Source organism: Papaver somniferum, chromosome 2, assembly GCF_003573695.1.
Source record: "Papaver somniferum cultivar HN1 chromosome 2, ASM357369v1, whole genome shotgun sequence".
Classification (NCBI taxonomy): Eukaryota; Viridiplantae; Streptophyta; class Magnoliopsida; order Ranunculales; family Papaveraceae; genus Papaver; species Papaver somniferum.
In genome coordinates this window covers 127,575,905-127,583,344 of record NC_039359.1, presented here as the reverse complement: position 1 = coordinate 127,583,344, position 7,440 = coordinate 127,575,905, and positions in this window count along the sequence as shown.

Sequence of the window (7,440 nt, the reverse complement as noted above, 5' to 3'; positions counted from 1 at the left end):
TTAAGGGTTAATGTCTTTGGTTTTTCACTATTGGTCTGTGAGTTTTTGAAAGTTAAAGTGTTTGATATTTAGCTTAGAGAGTAACGTTCATGAGTATGATACAGGTGTATGATCTTTAACATGTTCTTGCTGTTGTAGAAGTGTTGAGTGCACTTATTTTTCTGCCAGTATTTAACATGAGAGATGCTGCTTTTGTGCACAACTTCGTCATGTCTTTGCCATGCTTTCTGGTGGTTTTTAATTCATGTTAATGTAGCTGAATAACATATTCTTAATATGATTTTGTTTTTGAATCTCATAGAAATTCAACTCTTTATCAAACTTGGGTTTTTATCAGATTTCAGTTTAAGTTTGTGGAACAATAAATTCAGATTCATCATTGTTTCTCAAGGTTAGTAAACTACAATTATAAATGTTGAATCTTTTTGATTGTAGTGGATGTAGAGACCAGATAAAAAAGTTAAACAAGTAAGGGTTTCAGTTTTTCGTGTTTTTCTTTAAATCTATTAGATCTCAGATGAATTATAAATTTTTTTCTTTTGCTAGCTGATTCATTGTGATTTAAGCATGGTCTGTGAGTTTTGTTAGTTATGATAATAACATATTTGATCTTTAAGAACAGTTATGAGTATGGTAGAAGATTGTTATTACATGTTTTGCTGGTTACTATAACATGTTCCAGTTGAAAGCCTTTGGTTATTCGACGATGTTTTATAGATTGATTGATGTGTTTTTTCTTATGTATACTCTGCATTATTCATTTGAATTTTAGAGTGTTATTACATCTGGGTTTGTCTTGTTTTAGTAATGTATTAAAAAACAACCCTTCTGTTGCAATTTTAGTTTATGTTGGTGTTGATGCTTATGTGAAGATTGTTGTGTTTGGTCCTTGATTAACATACTATGTTGTGTTGGTGTAGAAGTGTGCAAGTAGGTGATAAAGGTTGGATGAATGAAGAAGATAGGTTTAGTGATGTCTATAGAAAAGGGGTGTCTGATTTTATCGATTTTGTATATAGTAACAGGATAAAAAGTTCACCATTATGTCCATGTCCTTGCCGTATTTGTAGAAATAAGTATTCTTTGTCTTTTGCTCTAGTCAAGTATCATTTAGAAATACACTCAATAGACAAGTTATATGTAATTTGGTGTCTACATGGGGAGAAGTCCACCACATCATCATAAGTAGTGCTGGAACATGTAGAAGAAAATGTGGATGTTGAAAATGTAGGTGTAGACAATGTAGATGAAGAAATTTCTGTTGAGGAACATGTAGAAGAGAACATTAGCGATGAACAATGTAGATTAGGGGATTTTGTCGACAAGGCGTATGGAGTATTTGATGGGTTAAATAAGGATGTAAACGAAGGTGGTGAGGAGCCAGACCTTGGTAAGACATACCACAAGTATAAGGAGTTAGCGAAGGAAAAGATTTATCCAGGTTATGAAGGTGATGAAACAACACTTAGTGTAATTGTAGAACTACATCATATGAAAAAGATGTTTGGTTGGTCAGGAAATAGTGTTACATACCTCTTGGGCAGCGCAATGAAGGTAAGTTTTAAGTTCCGACTTGTTGTAATGTAGGCAGTATGTTCAAGTTTAATAGTGTATAGATAATGATTTTATCTATTCTTGTTCTTAGGAGATGTTGAACTTCATGAAACGCAAGGCACATACATCATCAGCTCTTGTAGGTACTCCCAGCCCAGAGAAAGGGTCCAATTCTCACTTAGGTCATCAACATGATCAAGGCTTGGATCATGTTGATAGTATATCTAATGAATCTCCTTCCTTGTAAGTTCAACTTCTAGATAATAGAAGAAGGGTTGTTGTATCAGGATGTACTGTTGCCGGAAATTATGTTCATTGTAGAAAGGTGAAGCCAACATAGAAGAGGGTCTTTGTCGAGGAAGTTCATGATCAGTCTGCATTAATATGGGATGGTCCACAAGGAGATGACTCTTACTTTTTGAAGGATCTGGAACTACCTACTTTTCTGATCTGGTCTAGTCTGAGGATAGGTTGCAGTTGGTGCCGTACAAGGTCTAGGAACTTCCTAGTTTGTAATCTTTTTATGTTCTTTTGCGCAACGATGATAGGTTCAACACAATCATAGCAACCAGTTGGCATTGAGCATTTCTATATTCTTGGTTTTTTGGTGTTCTTTTTTGTTATTTCAGACGTAGTTATGCTATTTTGTGCATCAAGGACAGGTTCGACACTAGCACATGGCAAATTCAACTTGTTGCATACAAGAATTTGCTTGTTAATGTCCTTTTTTGTTTATTCCAGCCTTTGTAGTGTTGTCTAGCACAGTGAAGTTAGGTTTTTTTGGGGTCTGTAACTGCCTATACTTACTTAATATAATGATCTTATTAATTTGGTGTTCACCAAAACCTTCTTAACTATGCCAATGCTTGCATTGCCGGTCCCAAGCCCGGATAAAGGAGGAAGGAGAAGGATTGATTTATACTCTCAGTATCAACTACTAACCCTTGTATCCTTTTTTACTTCAGCTAGTTGGTGGACATGAAGGAGAGCTACTCATACATGGTACCTTTTAGGTCCAATTCTATCCTATACAAATGTACAACTAGGACATAATGATCTCCCACAAGTAAGTCGATTTTTCCACACTTACTACCCCTGTAAATGAATTCATGATCATGTGAGAGGTAGACCACATGTTTAAGGCAAGCGGGAAATAAACATCTAAGAATTTGACTTGTTTGGTAATAGAAGTTTAAATAGTAGGTATAACATTATAAGACTTAATGATTTGGAACCACCATTATGTTGTGCATTTTGTAACTGGGTATTGCTTTTTGTAATTGGGTGTTGCTGTAAATGCAAGAATAAGTGTGGACATAGCAACTAGGTATTGCTTTTTGTACTTTTTCAATAGATTTTGCCATCTTATTTGCTTGTTTGAACTGCAGTTGAGGCCAAAGAAAAAGATCAAGTAGATGCAATCCTGAAAATTTTGGTGGGTGCAAAGCCGAAGAATTCGTTTTCTAGCTTCTCAATTGGTACTTTTACTTCCAAACAATTAAAATTGTGTGTTTTACTCTAAAATATCGTATTTGAAATTTGTGTAACAGGTCTAATTCTACTATCTGTTACTGGTAATCACAGATTGAATTATATATGTCTTTTAAGCCAGATAAAATTCTTGAAATCAGCTATTCATCTGTGATGTTCTTGATAAGCATCCCTTTGATCTGATTTGGAAATTTCTTTGTTTGTAGGTGTAAAAGATAATCCTTTGAAGCAACCCAGGGAACAACAGAAAGAATATGATCAGGTATAACTATGTAATTTCTTATCTTGGAGTTAGTACAATAATTGTTTAAGTACAATAACTGTTTTAGAAGCTTGACTGTTCTGTTACCACTTACCATTAAGCAACACATCCACATATAACTAATCCGTTTGATGTGCTTCAATCAATGAAATTTTAGATATTTGAATCTGAATCTGAATTTTAACATACCTATTTCACATCATTGGGGTATTGATTTCCTGTATGTTTCCACAACTGTTTATCCACTTTCTAAACTGAAAACTATCTTTTGACCTTATTACTTTACATATAGCACCAAGTCCCTAACAATTTTCATTATTTCTATTGTCTCTCTTTGCAGACTGACTTATCTTCAGGAGAAGAAAAGGGAAACTTTATGTTTGGTGGTGCTAGACTAAACAAAAGTGGAAAGATCGGAACAAGAAGCTATAGTAAAGGTATATATGTCTGGAAATTGTTCCCATTTGTTCCGTTTATTTGGTATGTAAACTGACTCCTAGAGATGTTCCGTTTACATCAGGTGGCATTATAAGGAAATCAGAAGACAGGGTTGGATAAGCGTAATACGATTTGAGTGAACAAAATGTAGGTAATTTCTTAAATTCTTGTAGAAAATGTATCCACTGCATATGGATGATAAAGTCTGGTGACATTGATTGAACAAGAAACTCTAAATATGCTCAACCTTGATCCCAAATTATAGAGACAAACCTGTTATCCATAGTTTGTTTTGTTAAAATTAAAATTCAGATCAAAGAAATATAATTGATTGATTATATGGATGGATTCGTACGTGATAAAAGAATTTTGATTGAATAATAGTTTCGTATTTAATTGGGAATGGAGTGGCTAGATATACCTGTATTCTGGTGCCGGAAATCAAATGTGCGGGTAGAGAAAATTTTAAATATAAATTTTTTTTTTAAAATATGAATTTTATTTGAGACGAATATATGCATCTCTTAATTTTTTAATGTGTCGCTTTAAATAACCAGAACAATAACCAGAACAATTGGTTCACTTAATTTACCGGGGGGTAAATAATTATGAGACATATATAAACGTCTCAAAATTTAATTAAGAGACGTTTATAAGCGTCTCTTAATATGTCTCAAAATGTTCCCTACGCCAAAATTGAGACACTTATATGTGTCTCATAAAATCAAGGCAACACATACATATGTCTCGAAACCATTGATTTGGTGTAGTGAAACTTAGACTATCATAGACATTGTCGCCCGTGAGCCCAAACGATAATACACAAACTTTGACTATCTTTTAATTATACCAATTGTGGTTACTCGTCCTCATGAATTTTATCACAGTTTATCACATAAGATTGAACTATCTTCTTAGATAGAATAAACGGGGATTAGAGCGCAAGAGATAGTTAAAAAATGCTTAAGGACCATTGATTGGTGATGGAACACAGTTATGTATTCTAAATTTTGGAGCTAGCTCGACAAGATCATACATACCAACAGTTCTATGAGATTATTATGAGGTGAGTCACACAATAATAATAAATCATATATAAGTCAATTTATACTTGAGCAGCCTTGTCATCACAAAAATTAATGTGATGAGTTTTTGTGCAACCTCATTCTCTCAAGCTAAAATATCGAGGTTGCACTCATTACTACAATTAAGTAGTGAAGGGGTGAGTGGAACACTCACCACTTGCGTCACTAGGTGATTTTTCAAGGCCTTTTGTGTATTCAGGAATTTTTACCTTTTCTGGTTCTTCTACTCTGTTGTTTCCTCGGCTTTGAAGTTCTCGGATTTTTCTTCAATAATTGACTCATTTTATGCATGTCATTCTGAAGTTTAACAATTCTTGTGTTATTCTTCTTGAATTTCCAACATTTTTCCTGAACATGTCCCTTGCTTCCACAATAGGAGCAATGCATAGAAAGCCCAACTTTAGAAGATTAGGCTATATGTTTATCACAACAAACTGTTTCCTTTTTGTACGAGCCAGCAGGAATGAAACAATTTTTGGTGATTGAGGTCTTGCTGGAGAACCCAATACCATTAGTGTTGCCAAAGGACTTTTTCCCAAGAAACATAGATGAGATCTTGTCTGAACTTCCTGAGATCCTTTGTTGATCACACTTGAGGATATCAATCTCATTCACCTTGACAAACTACGTTTTAGTGAACTTCTCATTAAGTTTTTCCAACTCATGATTTTTCGCTTTAAGAGATGATTCGCGTTTTCCCACAGTTTTCTTCAAACATAGGTTTTCTCGATGAATTTCTTCACTTTTATCAAGAATTCTAAAATATCTTTTTCTGACTCGGAATTGAAGGCTGAATCAGAATCAACATATATTTCTGCACAAGGGGCGGAATTTTCTGTCTGATATTCAGAAGTAAGCTCATTAGAGTTATCAAGTGAAACAATGAGAGCATTATTTCTTTGAAGGGAACTTCCGTCTTGAATAACTGAATTATCTTAATTGGATCTCGTTTCGGGAATGCTGCTTTCCAGATTGCCTTGTACCTCCTTAGGACATATTTGACTTGTTGTATGAACATAGATATACATTCTCTTTATCATGATCAACACAACACTCGTCTACCCCAGACAAGCTTTCCTTTGAAGTTCCGCTTGCTTTGGTTGTGGCTTCAAGCGCAAAAGTGCTATCTTTAGCCATATTGTGCATGTGATCAAATATTTTCAGCTTCCCAACGAGACTATTTCTGGAAAGAGTTTCAAGGTTATTTTCTTCCATGATGACGTATTTCATAGACTCATATCTTGCTGGTAAGATCGAAGAATTTTAATCACAATGTTATTTTGGGGAATGATCTTCCCTAATACAAAACAAGCATTAAAAATTCCAGACACTGTATGATTAAACTTATCAAACGATTCTTCATCATCCATACGAAGATTTTTCCAGACAAAATTTAGGTTTTGAAGCCAATCTCGCATTTTGTTCGGACATCTGGTTTGATTCATTGAGTCGAGTCGTACGTACTGATCCCGAACAATACGGGCGTATTAACCAAACACCGAACCAGGTTTGCGTGTTATATGGAAATTCTGATTTATTCGCGAATTAATCAGATTCGCATTTTGTTCGGACATCTAATTTGGACAGCTGGTTTGTGTTATATGGAAATTCTGATTTATTCGCGAATTAATCAGATTCGCATTTTGTTTGAACATCTAATTTGGACAGCTGGTTTGATTCATTGAGTCGAGTCGTACGTACTGAGTCCATTTCTCTCACCCGTTATTTAAAAAAATTGTTGGTAGTGGGGACCGAACCTATGCCGTTTGGGTTATTAAACTATAATCCAACAACTAGGCTGCTTATTGTTTGGTGATTAAACTTAGTTTATTATATATATACTACGAAATACTTTCTTAAAATCATGTTTTTAGTTTAACATAATCTTAAAAATGTATATTCTACTAATTTGATCTATACCGAATTTTGAGTGTCGAAGTTGTATCTTTAAATCGAATTATATATGTATGTATGTTGTTCTGAATTATTGTCGTCTCACGAACCATTGACCGGATATCATACCGAATTTAACTTTTACAAATCCGAATAATACACGTACGTATCACTTTCCGTACGTTTGCCGAATACCGAATTGCTAACTAGGTTCTGAGGTATATCCTTCGAATACAGTTTCTAAGATATCCCAAGCATCTTTAGATTTAGTGCGCGAAGTCACATGGTGCTGAAGATCTGGGCTTTTGGCGTAGATAATAACATTTAACCCATCAGAATTATACTTTGAAGCACTTATCTTAGTTTCACCATATTATCCTAATGGCTTCGAAACAGTGGTTTCCTCTCTAACAATTGTCGTCGCATCATGTCCAATAACTACAAGTTTCCATGTCTCAAAGTCACGGGCTTGTAAAAAGGAAACACATAACAATTTTCCATCATAAGTGAAAATGCGGGGGTCTAACAACCACACCCAATAATTCGTTTGGAAATCTGAGAGGACTTACTCCAATACACATTCTAGAGAATCAACTAGACAGTCAGACTCAATCTAGAATAAAGTATATCAAAGAGTTTAATATCTCTAACTCTTAATTAAATTCGCAATCAGCAAATACAAATCTGCAAGCCCGATTGAATAAGCGGAGTAACTTG